We start from the raw sequence: 21,986 nt of genomic DNA, 5'->3' as shown, positions 1-21,986 counted from the left end.
TTGATTTGGTTTTTACAGAATTTATTTAATTTTCTGTATTTATTTATTGCCTCATCACTACCTACTTGCTTTAGTTCTCTAAATGCTTTCTTTTTTCACTTATTGCGCCACTTATAGCCATAGTGGTTTCCTCCTATTCCTAACATATTTATTCCCATAGGGTATCTATTGTGCACAAGTCCTATTCAGGATGCTAATAAATGTCTCCCATTTGCTTTTTTTTCCCCAGCACAGCTGCACCCCCCCATTGAGGTGCAGCCCATCCAGAGCGTAGAACCTGTAGCCAACTGAGAAGTTGGCCCAGTTCCTCAGGAACCCAAACCCCTCCTTCCTACACCAATTCCTGAGCTACTTATTTATCTCCCTAATCTCCCGTTGCCTCTCTGGCGTGGCACATGGTACAGGCAGTATTTCAGAGAATACAGCCTTGGAGGTCTTTGCTTTAAGCTTGCAGCCTAATTCCCTGAAATCATCTTTAAGAACCTTCCACCTACCTCTAACATTGTCATTTGTGCCGATGTGCACCATGACCGCTGGGTCCTCACCAGCCCTTCCCAGTAAACTGTCCATCCGATCAGCGATGTGCAAGACTCGAGCACCAGGTAGGCAGCACACTGTTCGACGATTCCTGTCTTTGTGACAGATTGCCCTCTCTGTTCCCATAATAATTGAGTCCTCCACTATCAGCACATGACTGGCCTGCTCTGCTCTCCTATTTCCCCCCTTACTGGAGCTCACACTCTTCTGGCATTCAGAGGGCATGCCTTGTTGCAGCAGTGCTACCCCTGTACTGACACCCCCCTCATCTGCCAACTTTGCAAACTTATTGGTGTGTGCTAGATCAGGACTAGCTTCCCTGGCACTCTTCTTTCTACCCCCCCTTCTTGTTATGATCTGCAACAAGTACTAAGGAAAGATAGGGGAAAGCTGTCCCTACAGTAAGACTAAGCTGAATCCCTACGATGTAGCGGGCTGACTGTTCCTAGCGAAAGCCCCCGCCTTAGTCCTCGGCTAGTCTGAATGAAGACCTATAGCATAAGGGGAGGGGTCCCTAAAAGAACTAAGGACTGGAACAAAAATAGGACACCTCCTAAACAGAGAAGTTGTTGCAGAATACAAAAAGACAAACTGACAAAAAGGTACTAGAGGTCCCAGAGGACCAAGCAAACTGACAGAGAAAGGCACCGAAGCGCCTGGCTAGAGAAACAGTCAAACACTGAAGTCCAGCACAGCCAAAAGGGCGGAGCTGGAATATAAAGGCAGATGGTCATGTGACCGCAAAACACAAGATGGAAAAAACAAACAGGAGGGTTCTAACACTTCTAACTGTCACCCAGATAGCTGCCACACTGTCCTGCAGCTCCATACTACCAACCTCTCCCACATCTACCCCAGTGAGCAGCTGCTCTGTGAGCAGCAGACTCCTTTCTATATTGTCTATGGATCTCAGTGTTGCCAGCTGCTCATTTAGATCTAGTATCTGGGCTTCCAAACGCACAATGTGCCCACATCTCTCACAGCAGTATGCACCCACGACCGGCTGTTCAAGGATTGCATACATGTGGCAAGATGTACACTGGATAGCATTGTCATTAATGGAGCTCATTTCCTAATGGGGATTGCACTAGACAGAAATGTTAAGTAAAAAGAAATTTAAAGAATTAATAAAATACAGACAGCATTTCAGTCCAAATTCCTCCCTTCCAAACTCCCTGAATCCAAAGTCACTGAATCACAAGTCACACACTTTTGTTTGCTCTTACTCTCCAGTCACATTCAGCACGATCACACTTGCTAAGGAAGAAGATTTAAAGAGTTTTTTTTTCCCCTTTAGCAGCAATCGAACCTACAGCTCAATGCACTTCCACAGTACTGGAAGCCCCAAACAGCTGCCCCTTATAAACCCTGTTTTATGTGATGTGATGTTCTTGATTTATTTTTGGATATTCTGTCTCTCAATGTTAAAATTAACCTACCCTTAAAATTATAGACTGTTCGTGTCTTTCTCAGCAAATTTACAAAAACAGAAAGGCATCAAATAATTATTTCTTTCACTGTATATATAGATACATATTCTGAAAAGAATAAATAAACATATATGAAAAAGTATAAAAGTACACCTATTTGGTATCACCGCGTCAGGAGCGACCTGATCTATAAAACTGCCCACTAGTTAACCCTTTAGTGAACACAGTAAAAAATAAAGAAAAATTATCATCATACCGCCGAACAAAAAGCGGAATAAAACACAATCAAAAAGATGAATGTAAATAAAAATGGAACCGCTGAAAACGTCATCTTGTCCTGCAAAAAACAAGCTGCCATACAGCTACATAAGTCTAAAAATAAAAAAATTATAGCTCTCAGAATAAACGCCAAAACATAAAAAAACTATATAAATGGGGTATCGCTGTAAAAAAATTCCTGAATTGTTGTTTTTTTGTTTATCCTGCCTCCCAAAAATCATAATAGAAAGCAAACAAAAAATGCCCGAAAATGGTACCAATAAAAGGTCAACTTGTCCCACAAAAAACATGCCCTTACATGACTCTGTCGGCCAAAATATGACCATGCAAAATCTAATCTTTGCAAAAAAAAGCATCTTTTAGTGTGTGACAGCTGCCAAACATAAAAACACAATATAAATCTGGTATCGCTGTAATCGCACCAACCCGAAGAATAAAGTCATCTAATCACTTATACCACACGAGGAACAGCGTGAAAAAATAAATAAAATCAATTGTTCACATGCTGATGATTTGTTCGTTCTGCCTCCCAAAGATCGTGGTATGGCTCTGCTCACATTTATACTGCGCTCTGCGCTGAGCACTTACACCGGGGTTTCCGTGTAAATCTCTGAAATTCATTATTCAGATGGAACCCCCAGCAGAAGATTCCCTGTAATGAGGCAGATGGAGGCACCGTGGACGCCGTTTGCCCTGTGATACGGCGGTGCCCGTCTTTTTATTAGGTGTACATAAAAGTGCCGTTGGTCACAGTTTTGTAAACCTCTGAAAAAAATGACACTACTAAACAGAGGCCAGATGGAGTTCAGAGTAACTCTGCTGCCACATTATAGTGAATGGATCCCTCGAGATAGGGTTAGGGTTGTGATAGGATTAAGGTTGTAGTAGGGCTAGGGTTGTGATAGGGTTAGGGTTGTGATAGGGTTAGGGTTGTGTTAGGGTTGGGGTTGTGTTAGGGTGTGTAGGCATGCCACTCGATCACCCGGGATACTTTGTGCATACCCATGTACCCGATGCAAGCTCAAGTAGCGAGCACTTGCGCTCAAGACTAATGACAACATATTTAGTGCTGAGCCACCCCCATAGTGTTCGAGTTCGGTTCGGTTCGTCGAACACCCGTGTGTTCGCCGAACTGTTCGTCGAACACCTTTGAACACCGTTAAAACCAATGGCAGGCAAACAAAAACACGTAGAAACACATAGAAAACACCTTCAAAGGTGTCCAAAAGCTGACAAACTGCTCAGAAGACATAACTAACACATGGAAAAGTGACAAGTACATATAGTCATGCGAAAAGAAAAGAGGTGGAGGAGTAAAAGGAGGGGGAGACACAGATATAGGCATGTCATGCCCTTCTAAAATCCAAAAAGTGAGAAGCTGACACGGCCAGTCCGTTCCTGCCCGTGCCACCTCCGTGTCGCCGGGTTTGTGCCAGAGCCGCGGTGGACCCTGACGGCCAGCCCCCCTCTCCCAATACTGGTGCCTGTCCGCTGGTGGGTCGAGCGAGCCCCCCCTGTGGTGGAGGCAGCTCTAAGCTTTTTAATTTAAATTGTCTCTCTAATTTGAATGAATACACTTTAAATCCTTTTACAAGGATCTATTGGTGGGCAAGTCTCATGCCAGCAGCCGCGTAATTCCAGCTCCAGTAGCATCCACTAAAGCTGCTGCAATTAAAAAGCTTTTATAAGGATCGAGCTTGGCTGTCCACCGCAAGGCATCCTGCCGCCAGTCCCAGCCCCTATGCCTTGGGGTGCCTCCTGATGCTCTTCACTGAGTATCCCGTGGTCCCGAAGCATTTCCTTTGAAAAAATTAAGTGTCCAAACTACAGGTGGTGTAGCTTGCTTAACAGCCGGGATAATCCGCTGACTAGCAGACACTGCTACTAGGCACAAAGTATTTCCTGGGCTAGATGCAGTTAAAAATTTGTAATTAGATACTCTCGTTGGATGCTGAGAAAGCATTCCATAGAGTCTCCTGGCACGCCATATATTATTCTCTTAAAAAGCTTGGGGTAGGGGTCTAGGGGACCCTTTTATAGCCAAAATCATGGCCCTGTATCGCAGTACGTCACCTAGGCTGAAGATAAATGGAACTGTAGCACCCTGAGGGCTCGGTTGCTACAGAGGTATTGCACCTCACCCAGAGGTGTGATATCTCACTCTCAGGTAAGGATGGAGTGTGGATCAGGACCCGACACCTGCATGCATTACACCACATTGCCGTGGGGCAGGGCGACCAATATGCCCCTGAGATGGGCACGACAGTCCCTGTCCCTGGCTGGAGTGGGGGGAGGGAACACTGAGGAAGGGGAACCCTGTAGTGCAGGAGCAGGGAGGAAGCAGTTCCTGGGTGCATTGAGAAGGGAGTATAAAAGGTGGGCACCATCTTAGTTCAGTGCAGAGAAGTCTGAGCAGAAGTGACAGGGAGCAGGGGCTCTGCATGAGCTCTGCTCCGGAGGCGGGCCTAGTAACAGAGGCCCAGGCCTGGAAGAGGGAGAAGGAAGGAAGAGGAGCGGAGAAGGCTCCAGGAACGAGGAACGAAGGGATCCCAGGGGTGCGGACGGGCGAGTCGCCACCGCACGCCCGAATCCACCTGCGTGGAGGGGTCAGGCCAAAGGGGGAGACCGGTCCCCGAAACTAGTGGAGGCGGGAAACGACCCTCAGCTAGAATCCGGAGGCTGTGACATTTTATGTGGCGCAGCCCCTCGCTACACCCGCTAGGAAGGCACCACATAGGGTCAGGGAAACTGGCGCCAAGTTTACCAAGAGGAGGCCCGAGGCAGCCGGACAGAAGGGTTGGTAAGAAAGGCCAGACAAAGGACACACAAAGGGGGTCCTGTGAAGCGCTCCAAAGTTATCTGGGAGTTGTCTGAGCCCCTCACCTGGTGAGCACAGTACGACGTGGGCAGCCGTTACCTGCAGAAGTGGTCTGGATAATAAGAACTGTGAGTAAAGGCCCTGGACTGCATCACTGACTCCGTGTCGTTACTGCTTCTGCTCTGCACCATCACCCCCATCCTCCGCATACACTGCCCTGAAGCTATACTCCTCCCGTGGGGAGTTATGCTACGCTCTGCTGCACCCACAACACCAGCCTCAGCGGTCTGCCCTGCAGCGGCGGTTCACTCTGACCGCAATCCACGGGTGGCGTAGTCGGACATTTAAACATCAAAACCACATAAATAGTTCCGCCACTGGTTTGACCGCCCTGAGCCACGGAGACTACAACCACCAGCATCCACCAAAAAGGGTCTGGCTCCGGGTGTCCCAAGGCCCAGGGGGCGCGTCAGAACATTTTCATCACCTTTCATAATCACCAATGGGACAAGGCAGGGATGTCCTCTGTCCCCTTTCTTATACATCCTAGTGACGGAGCACCTGCTCTCATCAATTCGCCATAACCCCAATATTAGGTAGATTGAGGTGGGAGGCACCGAGTACAAGTGCTCTCTATTTGCTGATGATGTCCTAGTATATATCATTCAATCACATATATCCATCCCTGCTGTTATGGCTGAAATAGATCATTTTGTTACATGGTCAAATTTTAAAATCAATGCAGCGAAGTCTGAGGCCCTCGATGTCTCCCTCCCCAAATCCATACAGGATTCCATCCAGTCCAATTTTCCCTTTGCCTGGCCCTCACAGGGTATCCAATACTTAGGAATTCCTATTCATAGAGACCTCTCCCGTCTATGTTATCTTAATTTGGGCCCTTTATTGAACAACTCCATACAGACCACGGTTAGCAAGTTAGAACTGTAAGATTCACTACGTGAACCACTGGTGTTTTGTGGAAAAGCACATGTACACTGTGTTCCAAATTATTATGCAAAAAGTGTTTAGGAGTAATAAGGGAAGAATTTGTTTGTTTGTCAGTTAAACTCATTGATGGTGATGTGTGTCAGGGATCTTTATATCACTGTAAGCAATTGCAGACACCTGTGCTAATTAGTTTGGCAGGTGTGTCCAATGAAAGGCAAGACTACTTAAGAAGTCTGCCACATATTATTAAGCAGCCTACATTTTCTGCCAAAATGGGAAAGAAAAAGGATGTGTCGGCTGCTGAGAAGCAACAAATTGTGGAGTGTTTAGGTCAAGGCATGACTGCAATCAACATTGTGCGATGATCAGGATGAAGTGTCTTGGCAATCAAGAAGTATGTAGCTGATTCACAGTACACACGTGTGCGTGCTGATAAGGGCAAATTGAGGACTCTTTCCTACAGGCAATTACGTCAGGTTAAAAGAGCAGCGGCAAAAAAGCCTTGTCATAGCAGCAGACAAGTTTTTGAAGCTGCTGGTGCCTCCAACGTCCCCCGAACAACAAGATGCAGGGTCCTTCAGAGGTTTGCAGCTGTGCGTACGCCATCCTGTCGACCTCCTCTATCCACTGCACACAAGCAGAAACGGTTCCAGTGGGCCAAACATTACATGAAGACTGATTTCAAAACTGTTTTGTTCACGGATGAGGGCCGTGCAACGCTCGATGGTCCAGATGGATGGAGTGGAGGATGGCTGGTTGATGGACACCCCACGCAAACACGGCTACAGCGCCAACAAGGAGGAGGTGGAGTAATGTTTTGGGCTGGAATCATGGGGAGAGAGATTGTCGGCCCCTTTAGGATCCCTGAAGGGGTAAAGATGAACTCCATAATGTATGTGGAGTTTCTCAAACAGCACTTTCTGCCATTGTTCAAGAAGAAGAACCGTGTATTCCACAGCAAAATCATTTTCATGCATGATAATGCACCGTCTCATGCTGCACATAACACATCTGCATCTCTGGCTGATATTGTTAGAACCTTGCTGTTAGGTTTTTTTCCTTTGCTGGTCACATGACCTTGTTGGCCTATTTAATCCTGCTCCGCCCTTCTGGCTTTGCTGGACTTCATTGTATATCTACTTTCTAGCTAGCCTGTGCTCTGTATCTAGCTCTGTTAGTTTGCTTGGTCTACGGACCTCTATGTTCTATCTATTTTGTTTGTTCGTCTGTCTGCTACTATTTCTGTTAGGAGGTGTCCCATATTCCTCCCAGTCCTTAGTACTTGTAGGGATTCCCTCCCCACATCTATAGGTCTCCGTACAGACTAGATTAGGACTTTAGCAGGTCTGATCGCAGGATCAGGTTCCCTGTTACATCGTAGGGATTCAGCTGAGTCCTATAGTAGGGACAGATTTCCTCTCTTTCCTTAGCTTTGGTAGCAGAACATAACAGTAAGTCCAGCCTGCAAATTCTCTAAGGAAAGATTTTTTTTTTTTGTTCCATCATGGTGTTGGTTCAGGATTTGGCTAAACACCTGCAGGGACTCTCTCTGGAAGTGGCCGAGCTCCGTCAGCACGTGAGTAACTGTCCTGGAGCATATTTCTTGGAGCCTAAGGTATGTTTGCCGGATTTATTTTTTGGTGAACATCGAGAATTTTTTTCATTTAAAAATGCTTGCTTATTGTATTTTCGTTTGAGACCCAAGTCCTCTGGGGATGAATCCCAGCGCGTAGGGTTCATAATGTCACTTTTGCGCAAAGAGCCTCAGGAGTGGGCCTTTTCTTTGCAACCTAGTGATACATGCTTCAGATCAGTGGATAGTTTTTTTCTGCTTTAGGATTATTATATGATGATCCTGACTGTGTGGCATCAGCTGAGACTGAGTTGAGACGTTTAAAACAAGAATCAGGTAATGTGGAAAAATATTGTACTCATTTTCGTCGTTGGTCCACTCAAACAGGGTGGAACGATTCTGCTCTGAAAAGTCTATTTCTTGCTGGGCTCAGTGAAAGGGTTAAAGACCTGCTAATTGCTTATCCTACACCTGAGGATTTGCAACAGGCTATGCAATTAGCTATACGGGTGGATAGAAGACTGCGTGCTAGGGTTAATGAGAGCAAATCCTCTGCTATGTCAGTTTCTGGTTATGAGAATGTGTGTACTAACAGTGGTGAACCGATGGAGATTGGATCGGTGGCACCTCGCTCTCAAGAAAAAGACCGTCGTTTTTCGGAAGGCTTGTGTTTCTATTGCGGAAAATCTGGTCATTTGATTAAAGGCTGTGAGCTTCGTATGAAGAAAGAAAAAAAAATGGTCAGTCACGCCCGTATTGCCTGTTTAAATTCCAAGGGTATATTTTTAGCTGCTTCCACGATTGCTCAGGAAAAATTAATGGAATTTCGGGTGTTTGTTGATTGCGGGTCTACACTGAATGTAATTGATGGGGGATTCGTGGAAAAACTCAATTTAAAACCTGAACCTTTATCATCCCCCATTGCTGTGGTTTCTGTGGATGGCTCCCCTTTGAAGAATATTACTCTCAAGGTCAGTGAATTTCCTCTCACTATTAATGGTGTTCACCATGAGAAATTGGATTTGGTAGTGTTGAATAACTTGCCTTCTCCAGTAATATTGGGTTTGCCCTGGTTAAAATTTCACAATCCTGTACTGGATTGGTCTACCAGTGAAATTAAATCCTGGAGCCATAAATGTTATGACAAGTGTTGTAACGGGCGTATTGCAGCTTTGGATAGGGGAGAATTGCCTGTTCCTATTCAGGATTTTTGGAGAGTTTTTTCTGAGAAAGAATCGCAGGTTTTGCCTCCCCATAGAGACTATGATTGTTCTATTGAATTTGTCCCTGGAGCGATTCTTCCTAAAAGTCGTTTATTTAACCTTACTATTCCTGAGAGGAAGGCTTTGGAGGAATACATACAGACAAGTTTGGCCGCCGGTCACATTAGGCCCTCTAAGTCTCCTGTGGCGGTTGGATTTTTTTTGTAAAAAAAAAGGACGGCGGTTTACGTCCTTGTCTGGATTTTCGTGAGATTAACAAAATTACGGTACGCAATCCTTACCCACTGCCATTGATTCCTGATCTGTTTAACCAGTTATTGGGGGCCAAGTGGTTCTCTAAAATTGACCTTAAGGGGGCATACAATCTGTTGCGCATGAAGGAGGGTAATGAATGGAAGACTGCTTTTAACACTCCTGTGGGTCATTTTGAGAATCTGGTTATGCCTTTTGGTCTTACTAATGCTCCTGCATTTTTTCAGAATCTGATTAATGACATCCTTAGACCTTTGATCGGTAAAAATGTGGTTGTGTATTTGGATGACATTTTGATTTATTCGCCAGATCTGGAGTCTCATTGGCGGAGCGTGCGTGAGGTATTACAGTTATTAATGGACAATTCGCTTTTTGCTAAGCTGGAGAAATGTGAGTTCGCTGTACAGAGAATTAGTTTTTTGGGCTACATTATCTCCAGCAAAGGTTTTGAGATGGATCCGGTTAAGGTTCAGGCTGTGCAGGAATGGCCTAGGCCTATTGGTTTGAAATCGATACAGAGGTTTTTGGGTTTCGCCAATTACTATAGAAAATTCATAAAAATTTTTTCTAGTATTGTCAAACCTCTGACTGATCTCACCAGGAAAGGTGCTGATGTGGTTCAGTGGTCTTCTGAGGCCATTGAAGCTTTTGTGTATCTCAAGGAGAGGTTCACCTCTGCTCCCATCCTTATGCAGCCTGATGTTACTAGGCCGTTTTTGGTTGAGGTTGATGCTTCCTCTGTGGGGGTTGGCGCAGTATTGTCTCAGGATAACGGGGATGGATTACATCCCTGTGCCTTCTTTTCAAAAAAATTTTCGGAGACTGAATTGAATTACGATATTGGTAATCGGGAATTATTGGCTATTAAACTCGCATTTGAACACTGGCGCCACTTCTTGGAAGGTGCGGAATTTCCCGTTCAGGTTCTTACGGATCATAAAAATCTGATATATCTTGATGCTGCCAAGCGCCTGAATGCCCGTCAGGCTAGGTGGGCACTGTTTTTCTCGCGGTTTAATTTCTCCGTTACTTACATCCCTGGTACTAAGAATGTTAAGGCGGATGCCTTGTCTCGCAGTTTTTCTCCCATAGTCGGTGCTGAGAAAGAGGAAAACATTTTACAAGAAGGTGTTGTGATAGCTGCTTTAGACTCCGTTTTGGAAGATGAGATTCTTAAAGCTCAGGAGAATGCCCCATCTAACACTCCTCATGGGAGGTTGTTTGTGCCTGGGACCTTTAGGAGAGATTTGTTTGTTGAGTGTCACGAATCTCGGTTGGCAGGTCATCCCGGAATCTCTGAGACCAAGAGACTGGTGGGTCGCAGTTTTTGGTGGCCTGGATGGCAGAAGGAAGTCATTAAGTGGGTGCGCCAATGTACTATATGTGCTAGATCTAAGTCCTCACATACTCCTGCTGCGGGGTTACTTTGTCCTTTGGAGGTCCCCAGTGCTCCTTGGACACATTTGGCTATGGACTTTATAACTGACCTTCCCCCCTCTGAGGGTTTTACTGTCATCTGGGTGGTCGTGGACCGTTTTAGCAAGATGTGTCACTTGGTTCCCTTCGTCAAACTGCCCTGCGCTAAAACTCTCGCTAAGGCCTTTGTCAAGGAAATTGTCAGACTTCATGGCGTTCCTACTGACATTGTTTCTGATAGGGGTCCTCAGTTCGTGGCTCGTTTTTGGCGTGCCTTTTGTGACAGGTTGGGAATTCATTTGTCGTTTTCGTCCGGATATCATCCTGAATCTAATGGCCAGACAGAAAGGAAAAACCAGGATGTTGAGCAGTTCTTGCGTTGTTTTGTGGCAGACAATCAAGAGGGGTGGTCTGAGTTTCTGCCACTTGCCGAATTTGCTCTGAACAATCATACATCTTCTTCTGCTGGTTGTTCGCCTTTTTTTTGTTGTTCTGGGAGACATCCGTCGTTTGGGTCGTTCTCCAAGTTGGGATCTGCCGTGCCTGAGGAGGAGAATTTTTCCGGTGATTTGGAAAGAGTTTGGACGGATGTGCGTGGTAATCTTCAGGAGGCCAACAGAAAATCTAAAGACTACTTTGATAGGAAACGACAGGAGGTTTTGTTCGCTGTTGGTGACATGGTTTGATTGTCCTCTAGGAATCTGCGGTTGAGGATTCCTTCTAAGAAATTGGGTCCCAAGTTTGTAGGGCCCTTTAAGGTGCTTCAGGTTGTCAACCAATCTGCTGTTAGGTTGGAGGTTCCTACCTCCTGGAGAATTAATCCGGTCTTTCATGTCTCTCTGTTAAAAAAAGCTGTTGTGTCGGATGGTGACGCCTCTGCCTCTGTTCCTCCGGTGGTGGAGGACGGGGAATATGAAATTTCTCGCATCCTTGACTCTAGACGGTATAGAGGTAGTTTGCAGTATCTTGTGGCCTGGAAAGGTTTCGGACCCGAGGATAACTCTTGGGTGAGGTCAGATGATGTTTCCGCGTCCAGACTTATCAGAGCGTTTCACAGGAGATTTCCTGATAAGCCTGGTCCTAGGGGATCCGGAGGATCCTCTTAGAAGGGGGGGTACTGTTAGAACCTTGCTGTTAGGTTTTTTTTCCTTTGCTGGTCACATGACCTTGTTGGCCTATTTAATCCTGCTCCGCCCTTCTGGCTTTGCTGGACTTCATTGTATATCTACTTTCTAGCTAGCCTGTGCTCTGTATCTAGCTCTGTTAGTTTGCTTGGTCTACGGACCTCTATGTTCTATCTATTTTGTTTGTTCGTCTGTCTGCTACTATTTCTGTTAGGAGGTGTCCCATATTCCTCCCAGTCCTTAGTACTTGTAGGGATTCCCTCCCCACATCTATAGGTCTCTGTACAGACTAGATTAGGACTTTAGCAGGTCTGATCGCAGGATCAGGTTCCCTGTTACATCGTAGGGATTCAGCTGAGTCCTATAGTAGGGACAGATCTCCTCTCTTTCCTTAGCTTTGGTAGCAGAACATAAAAGATATGGGCATAAAAGGGGACAAACTTATGGTGTGACCCCCATGCTCCCCTGACCTCTACCCCATTCACAACCTCTGGAGCATCATCAAAAGGAGTGTCTATGATGGCGGGAGGCAGTTCACATCTAAGCAACAGCTCTGGGAGGGTATTCTGTCCTCATGCAAAACAATTGAAGCAGAAACCATCCAAAACCTGACAAATTCAATGGACGAGAGAGGTCAGAAGTAGTGTTGAGCCACCCCCGTAGTGTTCGAGTTCGGTTCGGTTCGTCGAACACCCGTGTGTTCGCCGAACTGTTCGTCGAACTGTTCGTCGAACACCTTCGAACACCGTTAAAACCAATGGCAGGCAAACAAAAACACATAGAAACACATAGAAAACACCTTCAAAGGTGTCCAAAAGCTGACAAACTGCTCAGAAGACACAACTAACACATGGAAAAGTGACAAGTACATATAGTCATGCGAAAAGAAAAGAGGTGGAGGAGTAAAAGGAGGGGGAGACACAGATATAGGCATGTCATGCCCTTCTAAAATCCAAAAAGTGAGAAGCCGAGACGGCCAGTCCGCTCCTGCCCGTGCCACCTCCGTGTCGCCGGGTTTGTGCCAGAGCCGCGGTGAACCCTGACGGCCAGCCCCCCTCTCCCAATACTGGTGCCTGTCCGCTGGTGGGTCGAGAGAGCCCCCCTGTGGTGGAGGCAGCTCTAAGCTTTTTAATTTAAATTGTCCCTCTAATTTGAATGAATACACTTTAAATCCATTTACAAGGATCTATTGGAGGGCAAGTCTCATGCCAGCAGCCGCGTAATTCCAGCTCCAGTAGCGTCCACTAAAGCTGCTGCAGTTAAAAAGCTTTTATAAGGATCGAGCTCGGCTGTCCACCGCAAGGCATCCTAGTGCCAGTCCCAGCCCCTATGCCTTGGGGTGCCTCCTGATGCTCTTCACTAAGTATCCCGTGGTCCCGAAGCATTTCCTTTGAAAAAATTAAGTGTCCAAACTACAGGTGGTGTAGCTTGCTTAACAGCGGGGATAATCCGCTGACTAGCAGACACTGCTACTAGGCACAAAGTATTTCCTGGGCTAGATGCAGTTAAAAATTTGTAAGTAGATACTCTCATTGGATGCTGAGAAAGCATTCCATAGAGTCTCCTGGCACGCCATATATGATTCTCTTAAAAAGCTTGGGGTAGGGGTCTAGGGGACCCTTTTATAGCCAAAATCACGGCCCTGTATCACAATACGTCACCTAGGCTGAAGATAAATGGAACTGTAGCACCGAGGGCTCGGTTGCTACAGACGTATTGCACCTCACCCAGAGGTGTGATATCTCACTCTCAGATAAGGATGAAGTGTGGATCAGGACCCGACACCTGCATGCATTACACCACATTGCCGTGGGGCAGGGCGACCAATATGCCCCTGAGATGGGCACGACAGTCCCTGTCCCTGGCTGGAGTGGGGGGAGGGAACACTGAGGAAGGGGAACCCTGCAGTGCAGGAGCAGGGAGGAAGCAGTTCCTGGGTGCATTGAGAAGGGAGTATAAAAGGTGGGCACCATCTTAGTTCAGTGCAGAGAAGTCTGAGCAGAAGTGGCAGGGAGCAGGGGCTCTGCATGAGCTCTGCTCCGGAGGCGGGCCTAGTAACAGAGGCCCAGGCCTGCAAGAGGGAGAAGGAAGGAAGAGGAGCGGAGAAGGCTCCAGGAACGAGGAATGAAGGGATCCCAGGGGTGCGGACGGGCGAGTCGCCACCGCACGCCCGAATCCACCTGCGTGGAGGGGTCAGGCCAAAGGGGGAGACCGGTCCCCGAACTAGTGGAGGCAGGAAATGACCCTCAGCTAGAAACCGGAGGCTCTGACATTTTATGTGGCGCAGCCCCTTGCTCCACCCGCTAGGAAGGCACCACATAGGGTCAGGGAAACTGGCGCCAAGTTTACCAAGAGGAGGCCCGAGGCAGCCGGACAGAAGTGTTGGTAAGAAAGGCCAGACAAAGGACACACAAAGGGGGTCCTGTGAAGCGCTCCAAAGTTATCTGGGAGTTGTCTGAGCCCCTCACCTGGTGAGCACAGTACGACGTGGGCAGCCGTTACCTGCAGACGTGGTCTGGATAATAAGAACTGTGAGTAAAGGCCCTGAACTGCATCACTGACTCCGTGTCGTTACTGCTGCTGCCCTGCACCATCACCCCCATCCTCCGCATACACTGCCCTGAGGCTATACTCCTCCCGTGGGGAGTTATGCTACGCTCTGCTGCACCCACAACACCAGCCTTAGCGGTTTGCCCTGTAGCGGCGGTTCACTCTGACCGCATTCCACGGGTGGCGTAGTCTGACATTTAAACATCAAAACCACATAAATAGTTCCGCCACTGGTTTGACCGCCCTGAGCCACAGAACCGGATCGCCGCCACGAAGACTACAACCACCAGCATCCACCAAAAAGGGTCCGGCTCCGGGTGTCCCAAGGCCCAGGGGGTGCGTCAGAACATTTTCATCACCTTTCACAATCACCAATAGGACAAGGCAGGGATGTCCTCTGTCCCCTCTCTTATACATCCTAGTGACGGAGCACCTGCTCTCATCAATTCGCCATAACCCCAATATTAGGTGGATTGAGGTGGGAGGCACCGAGTACAAGTGCTCTCTATTTGCTGATGATGTCCTAGTATATATCACTCAATCACATATATCCATCCCTGCTGTTATGGCTGAAATAGATCACTTTGTTACATGGTAAAATTTTAAAATCAATGCAGCGAAGTCTGAGGCCCTCGATGTCTCCCTCCCTAAATCCATATAGGATTCCATCCAGTCCAACTTTCCCTTTGCCTGGCCCTCACAGGGTATCAAATACTTAGGAATTCCTATTCATAGAGACCTCTCCCATCTATGTTATCTTAATTTTGGGCCCTTTATTGAACAATTCCATACAGACCACGGTTGGCAAGTTGGAACTGTGAGATTCACTACGTGCACCACTGGTATTTTGTGGAAAAGCACATGTAAGATTCTGCAACAGTCTCTGCTGATACTCCTGCATGCGTGCATCCCTTTCTATGGCAGGAATAATTTCTGCAAATTTACTTTTGTACCGGGGATCTAACAGTGTGGCAACCCAGTAGTCAGGATTATTTCTAATTCTCACAATTCGAGGGTCATGTTGCAGGTAGTGCAGCAAGAAGGCACTCATGTGTGTTGCGCATCCAGGAGCACCAAGTCCCTGTTGTGTTGGTGGCGAGGTAACAATCATGCTTCCTTCCTCTGTCCTCTCCCCCCAACCTCGCACAACAGAAATGTGATCAAGGTCTCCCTCATCTGATGAGTCTTCCATCAGTTCGTCCTCCACTTCTTCCTGGGCTCCTGCACCTTCCTCACTAGTTTGGCTGCTACCATGCGCCCTGGTAAAATCATCTCCCCACCCTCACATGCCTGCCGCCCTGGTGCTGCCGACCGTCTGGACCTTGCAGATGTTAGCCCTTCCGCATACAACTCCTCCTCCTCTACTTCCTCCACCTCCTCTTGTGCCACCACCTGACTCCGAATTCTGTTTAACATGTGCTCCAGCATGTAAATCACCGGAATAGTCATGCTGATAATGGCATCGTCAGCACTAAACATCTTCGTCGCCATTTCAAAACTGTGCAGAAGGGTGCACAGGTCCCTGATCTGAGACCACTCCTCCAGCGTGATTTGCCCCACCTCTGAATCTCGTTGGCCCAGGCTATACGTCAGAACGTATTGCACCAGGGCTTGTCGGTGCTGCCACAGTCGCTGCAACATGTGCAGAGTTGAATTCCACCGGGTAGGCACATCGCATTTTAGCCGGTGAAGTGGCAGGCCCAACGACTTCTGTAGAGATGTAAGTCGCTGAGCTGCGGGATGCGAACGGCGGAAGTGAGCACACAGCGACCGTGCCCTCTGCAGAAGGCCATCTAGTCTGGGATAGTGGGCTAAAAATTGCTGGACAACCAGGTTCAACACGTGAGCCATACAAGGCACGTGTGTGACATTGCCCCGGCGAAGGGCCGCACCCAGGTTTGCAGCATTGTCGCACACGGCCTTCCCTGGTTTCAGGTCCAGTGGAGACAACCATTCATGAAATTGGTTCTCCAGAGCTGACCACAACTCCTCAGCTGTGTGACTCACATTTCCCAGACATTTCAATGTAAAAACCGCCTGATGACGTTGAGCCCTACTGCCAGCATAGTAAGGAGGTGTGCAGGATCCCTTCTGCGCAGTTAGAAAGCTTGTGGCATGACCAGACAGGCTTTGGGTGCAGGTGGAAGACCGAGAGGAGGTTGAGGAGGCAGAAGCAGTGGAGGAAAAATGACATAAAGAGGATTGACGCACAACTCGTGGGGACGGCAAGACTTGGACAGCAGCCCCTTGTCCTGCTGTCACCATAGTTACCCAGTGCCCAGTCAGCGACATGTAACGCCCCTGTCCATGCCTACTCGTCCAAGTGTCTGTGGTGAAATGAACCCTGTCACACACAGAGTTTCTCAAAGAAGCGGTGATGTTGTGTGCGACATGCTGGTGGAGCGCAGGCACACCTTTCTTTGAGAAGTAGTGCCGACTGGGCATCTGGTACTGGGGCACTGCGACGGACATAAGGTCTCGAAAATCCTCTGTGTCCACCAGGCGGAAAGGCAGCATTTCTGTAGCCAAGAGCTTGCAGATGGTGAAATTCAACCTCTTAGCTTTCTCATGGCTAGGAGGAAATGGTCTTTTACTTGTCCACATCTGAGGGACCGAGGGCTGGCTATTGTGCTTAGACGGGGTTGATAAGGGTGTCCCCGGCAAACTGCCGGTCTGTGAGGAAGATGCAGGCGGACATGTTAGGTTGCCTTGATCCAAAGGTGGTGCTATCGATGTCGGACAGCTCTCAACACCAACTGGTGTTACCACCTCCAAAGAAAATGATGACCTGCCAATCACGCTGGCTGTTGCGGGTAAAGAGGTGGCAGGTCTTCGTCCCAAAACAGGTGTGACTGCTGTCCCCCCAGTCACAGAGGATGAAGAGGCCGCGGATGCGCAAGATGTGGCAGATGGTGGTTGGCCTGGCCGGCTGGGCCGCATTGTAGCACAATGAGCTTCCCACTGTAACTTATGCTTCATGTCCATGTGCCGGTTCATGCATGAAGTTCTCAAACTATGTATTTTTTGGCCTCTACTTAGCTTTTGCTGACAAATGTTACAGATAACACGAGTTGGGTCATCTTTATCGATCTGAAAAAATGCCCAGGCTATGCAAGGCTTAGCACCCATGCGACCTGAAGAGCCACCACGACTTGTGGTGAGAGGCAGAGTTGTGTTTGAGGATGCAGTTGTTGACGTGCTTCCAGTACTACGTCTCTGTCCAGGAAGGCGCAACCTGACCTCGTCGTCACTAGCATTCTCCTCCACCTCCTCTGCTGACCTCATCTCTTGGCTGACTGTGGGTTGACAGTAAGTGGGGTCTCCAACCTCATCATCATCACCCTGTGTGTTATCACACCCGTCGTCCTCAGAGCCAACCTCTTCCTGCCCTGACAAAAAACTAAAGTTGTCGCTCCAATCAGGTATTTGAGTCTCATCATCGTCTTCCTCATTGTCTCCACCAACAGGAGTTACAGTTTGGGAATGAGGGTCTACATTATGGTCAGAACCTTCTGCGTCTGGTCCTGGATCCGACTCATAAAGATTCTGGGCATCAGGGCAGATCATTTCCTCGTCTGGATTCACAGAAGCGCTGAAGCCGACCTCTGATTCCCAGGCTATAGTATGAGTAAACAGCTCTGCAGACTCAACCATCTGTTCTACCTCATACTCAGACGGGCAGCTGGAGATTTGGGAGCTGTGAGGAAGCAAGTGCGATTGGGGTGACACCTCTGAGGACTGGAGTATTTGTGACGTTGAAGTTGATGTGGAGGAGAGCCCACTTAAAGGAGCACTTGATATCTGTTGAAGCACCTGCTGTTTTTGTGCCTCATCTGGAATTTGTAGCGATTGGCGTGGCTGTAAGAAAGGGATCTTATCACATTGTCTGCTAAAAGAAGTAGACATTTTAGTTTGGCTGGAAGATGGTCTTTCTTCTGCAGATGTTACTGTTGCTTTAACACCTACCCCACGGACACAACCTTTTTTCCCCTTCCCAACACGCCTATTCCCCTTTCCACCAGCAGCAGGCCTTTTTCCACTCATTTTGGTGGTTAACTAATTCACAACTCTGGAGTTGTTTGCACAAAAAAACAATGGATGGGAACCGAGCAGAGCTGAGTGGCCAAACTGTGGTATTAGGCCAAAACTATTGGCTGGGTTAGATGCAGAAAAAAATTATATTCAATTTGCAACCTGATGGAGGTCAGTATAGATTGTAATGCACACGCCCGGGCTGAGTGGCGTGGGCGTGTGTATGTAGTGATTCCACTGTGCCATGAACCGGAGAGTGCCTGGAGGGGCGTAACTAAGTATCTGCCCGATCCGACCAAGGTCGCACGACGGCATACGACGCCAGTGCACCAGGGAGGAACCGAGCAGAGGGACCAGGGTCTACTCCAGGTCAGACTCCGGACCCGGCTGTTGACCCACACCGGGGAATACAGGAACAGGCAGACTAGAGCGCAGGCTGGATAGGGTCCAGTACAGACTGGGAGACAAATTCGAAACCGCAGACGCGGTGGACAGGGCTGAGCAAAGCGAAACCGCAGACGCGGTGGACAGGGCAGAGCAAAGCGAAACCGCAGACGCGGTGGACGAGGCAGAGCAAAGCGAAACCGCAGATGCGGTGGACAAGGCAAAGCAAAGCGAAACTGCAGACGCGGTGGACAAGACAAAGCAAAGCGAAACCGCAGACGCGGTGGACAAGGCAAAGCAAAGCGAAACCGCAGACGCGGTGGACAGAGCTGAGCAAAGCGAAATCGCAGACGCGGTGGACAGTGCTGAGCAAAGCGAAACCACAGACGCGGTGGACAGGGCTGAGCACAGCGAAACCGCAGACGCGGTGGACAGTGCTGAGGAAAGCGAAACCGCAGACGCGGTGGACAGGGCTGAGCAAAGCGAAACCACAGACGCGGTGGACAGGGTTGAGCAAAGTGAAACCGCAGACGCGGTGGACAGGGCTGAGCAAAGCGAAACCGCAGACGCGGTGGACTGAGCTGAGCAAAGCGAAACCGCAGACGCGGTGGACAGGGCTGAGCAAAGCGAAACCGCAGACGCGGTGGACTGAGCTGAGCAAAGCGAAACCGCAGACGCGGTGGACAGGGCTGAGCAAAGCGAAACCGCAGACGCGGTGGACAGGGCTGAGCAAAGCGAAACCACAGACGCGGTGGACAGGGCTGAGCAAAGCGAAACCGCAGACGCGGTGGACAGGGCTGAGCAAAACGAAAACGCAGACGCGGTGGACAGGGCTGAGCAAAGCGAAACCGCAGACGCGGTGGACAGGGCTGAGCAAAGCGAAACCGCAGACGTGGTGGACAGAGCTGAGCAAAGCGAAACCGCAGACGCGGTGGACAGGGCAGAGCAAAGCGAAACCGCAGACGCGGTGGACAGGGCTGAGCAAAGCGAAACCGCAGACGCGGTGGACAGTGCTGAGGAAAGCGAAACCGCAGACGCGGTGGACAGGGCTGAGCAAAGCGAAACCACAGACGCGGTGGACAGGGTTGAGCAAAGTGAAACCGCAGACGCGGTGGACAGGGCTGAGCAAAGCGAAACCGCAGACGCGGTGGACTGAGCTGAGCAAAGCGAAACCGCAGACGCGGTGGACAGGGCTGAGCAAAGCGAAACCGCAGACGCGGTGGACAAGGCTGAGCAAAGCGAAACCACAGACGCGGTGGACAGGGCTGAGCAAAGCGAAACCGCAGACGCGGTGGACAGGGCTGAGCAAAACGAAACCGCAGACGCGGTGGACAGGGCTGAGCAAAGCGAAACCGCAGACGCGGTGGACAGGGCTGAGCAAAGCGAAACTGCAGACGCGGTGGACAGGGCTGAGCAAAGCGAAACCGCAGACGCGGTGGACAGGGCTGAGCAAAGCGAAACCGCAGACGCGGTGGACAGGGCTGAGCAAAGCGAAACCGCAGACGCGGTGGACTGAGCTGAGCAAAGCGAAACCGCAGACGCGGTGGACAGGGCTGAGCAAAGCGAAACCGCAGACGCGGTGGACTGAGCTGAGCAAAGCGAAACCGCAGACGCGGTGGACAGGGCTGAGCAAAGCGAAACCGCAGACGCGGTGGACAGGGCTGAGCAAAGCGAAACCACAGACGCGGTGGACAGGGCTGAGCAAAGCGAAACCGCAGACGCGGTGGACAGGGCTGAGCAAAACGAAAACGCAGACGCGGTGGACAGGGCTGAGCAAAGCGAAACCGCAGACGCGGTGGACAGGGCTGAGCAAAGCGAAACCGCAGACGTGGTGGACAGAGCTGAGCAAAGCGAAACCGCAGACGCGGTGGACAGGGCAGAGCAAAGCGAAACCGCAGACGCGGTGGACAGGGCTGAGCAAAGCGAAACCGCAGACGCGGTGGACAGTGCTGAGGAAAGCGAAACCGCAGACGCGGTGGACAGGGCTGAGCAAAGCGAAACCACAGACGCGGTGGACAGGGTTGAGCAAAGTGAAACCGCAGACGCGGTGGACAGGGCTGAGCAAAGCGAAACCGCAGACGCGGTGGACTGAGCTGAGCAAAGCGAAACCGCAGACGCGGTGGACAGGGCTGAGCAAAGCGAAACCGCAGACGCGGTGGACAGGGCTGAGCAAAGCGAAACCACAGACGCGGTGGACAGGGCTGAGCAAAGCGAAACCGCAGACGCGGTGGACAGGGCTGAGCAAAACGAAACCGCAGACGCGGTGGACAGGGCTGAGCAAAGCGAAACCGCAGACGCGGTGGACAGGGCTGAGCAAAGCGAAACTGCAGACGCGGTGGACAGGGCTGAGCAAAGCGAAACCGCAGACGCGGTGGACAGGGCTGAGCAAAGCGAAACCGCAGACGCGGTGGACAGGGCTGAGCAAAGCGAAACCGCAGACGCGGTGGACAAGGCCGAGCAAAGCGAAACCGCAGACGCGGTGGACAGGGCCGAGCAAAGCGAAACCGCAGACGCGGTGGACAGGGCTGAGCAAAGCGAAACCGCAGACGCGGTGGACAGGGCTGAGCAAAGCCAAACCGCAGACGCGATGGACAGAGCTGAGCAAAGCTAAACCGCAGACGCGGTGGACAGAGCTGAGCAAAGCGAAACCGCAGACGCGGTGGACAGGGCTGAGCAAAGCGAAACCGCAGACGCGGTGGACAGAGCTGAGCAAAGCGAAACCGCAGACGCGGTGGACAGGGCTGAGCAAAGCGAAACCGCAGACGCGGAGGGGACAGGGCTCTGTTCACACGGAACAGACTGGAAGGGAAAGGCAGCACCAGATACACACAGGATACTTGCAATGAAGTAGAGAGTGGACTCCAAACTCACAAACGGGAGTACAAAGACAACGAGTAGGAGATAGGTACGGGATCAGATTCTGCAAGAAAAGGGAAGGTACGGACATAGAGAAAAACAGATAACAGGCTAGAAGAGTATACAAACAAGAGCAGGCAAGATACAGGAACGGGTCTAGGTATGCGGCCCCTAGAAGGCGGAAAGAACAGGCTAGGAGCGTGTTCACACTGGCCTGGAAATACAGCCTCCAGGATAGGCAGAAGACAACAGGCTAGAGAGCGTGTACAGACTGCAGGTTAGAGTACACAGGTAGGACACAGTACAGACACGAGAACAAATACTGCAAGACAGGTAACATACACAGGACCTGGCATGTCAGAGACAAAAAGCCAACTGACAGGGCAAGATGCTCAGGCATGGGTTAATTGGAGCAGCTGGTTTAAATACCAGGTGACAGACAGCAATAGGCTGAGGACGCACAAGGGGTGTGCCTGCAGCAGGTACAAAAAGCAGAAAGTGATCGGGCGCCGCCCTTAAGCAGCAGAAACAGAGACAAACAAACAGCATTGAGGGAAGCCAGAG

The sequence above is a fragment of the Phyllobates terribilis genome, unplaced genomic scaffold, assembly GCF_046119375.1.
Source record: "Phyllobates terribilis strain yellow unplaced genomic scaffold, ASM4611937v1 Scaffold_1__5_contigs__length_1240528914, whole genome shotgun sequence".
Taxonomy (NCBI): domain Eukaryota; kingdom Metazoa; phylum Chordata; class Amphibia; order Anura; family Dendrobatidae; genus Phyllobates; species Phyllobates terribilis.
Note: the sequence above shows the minus strand (reverse complement) of the source record.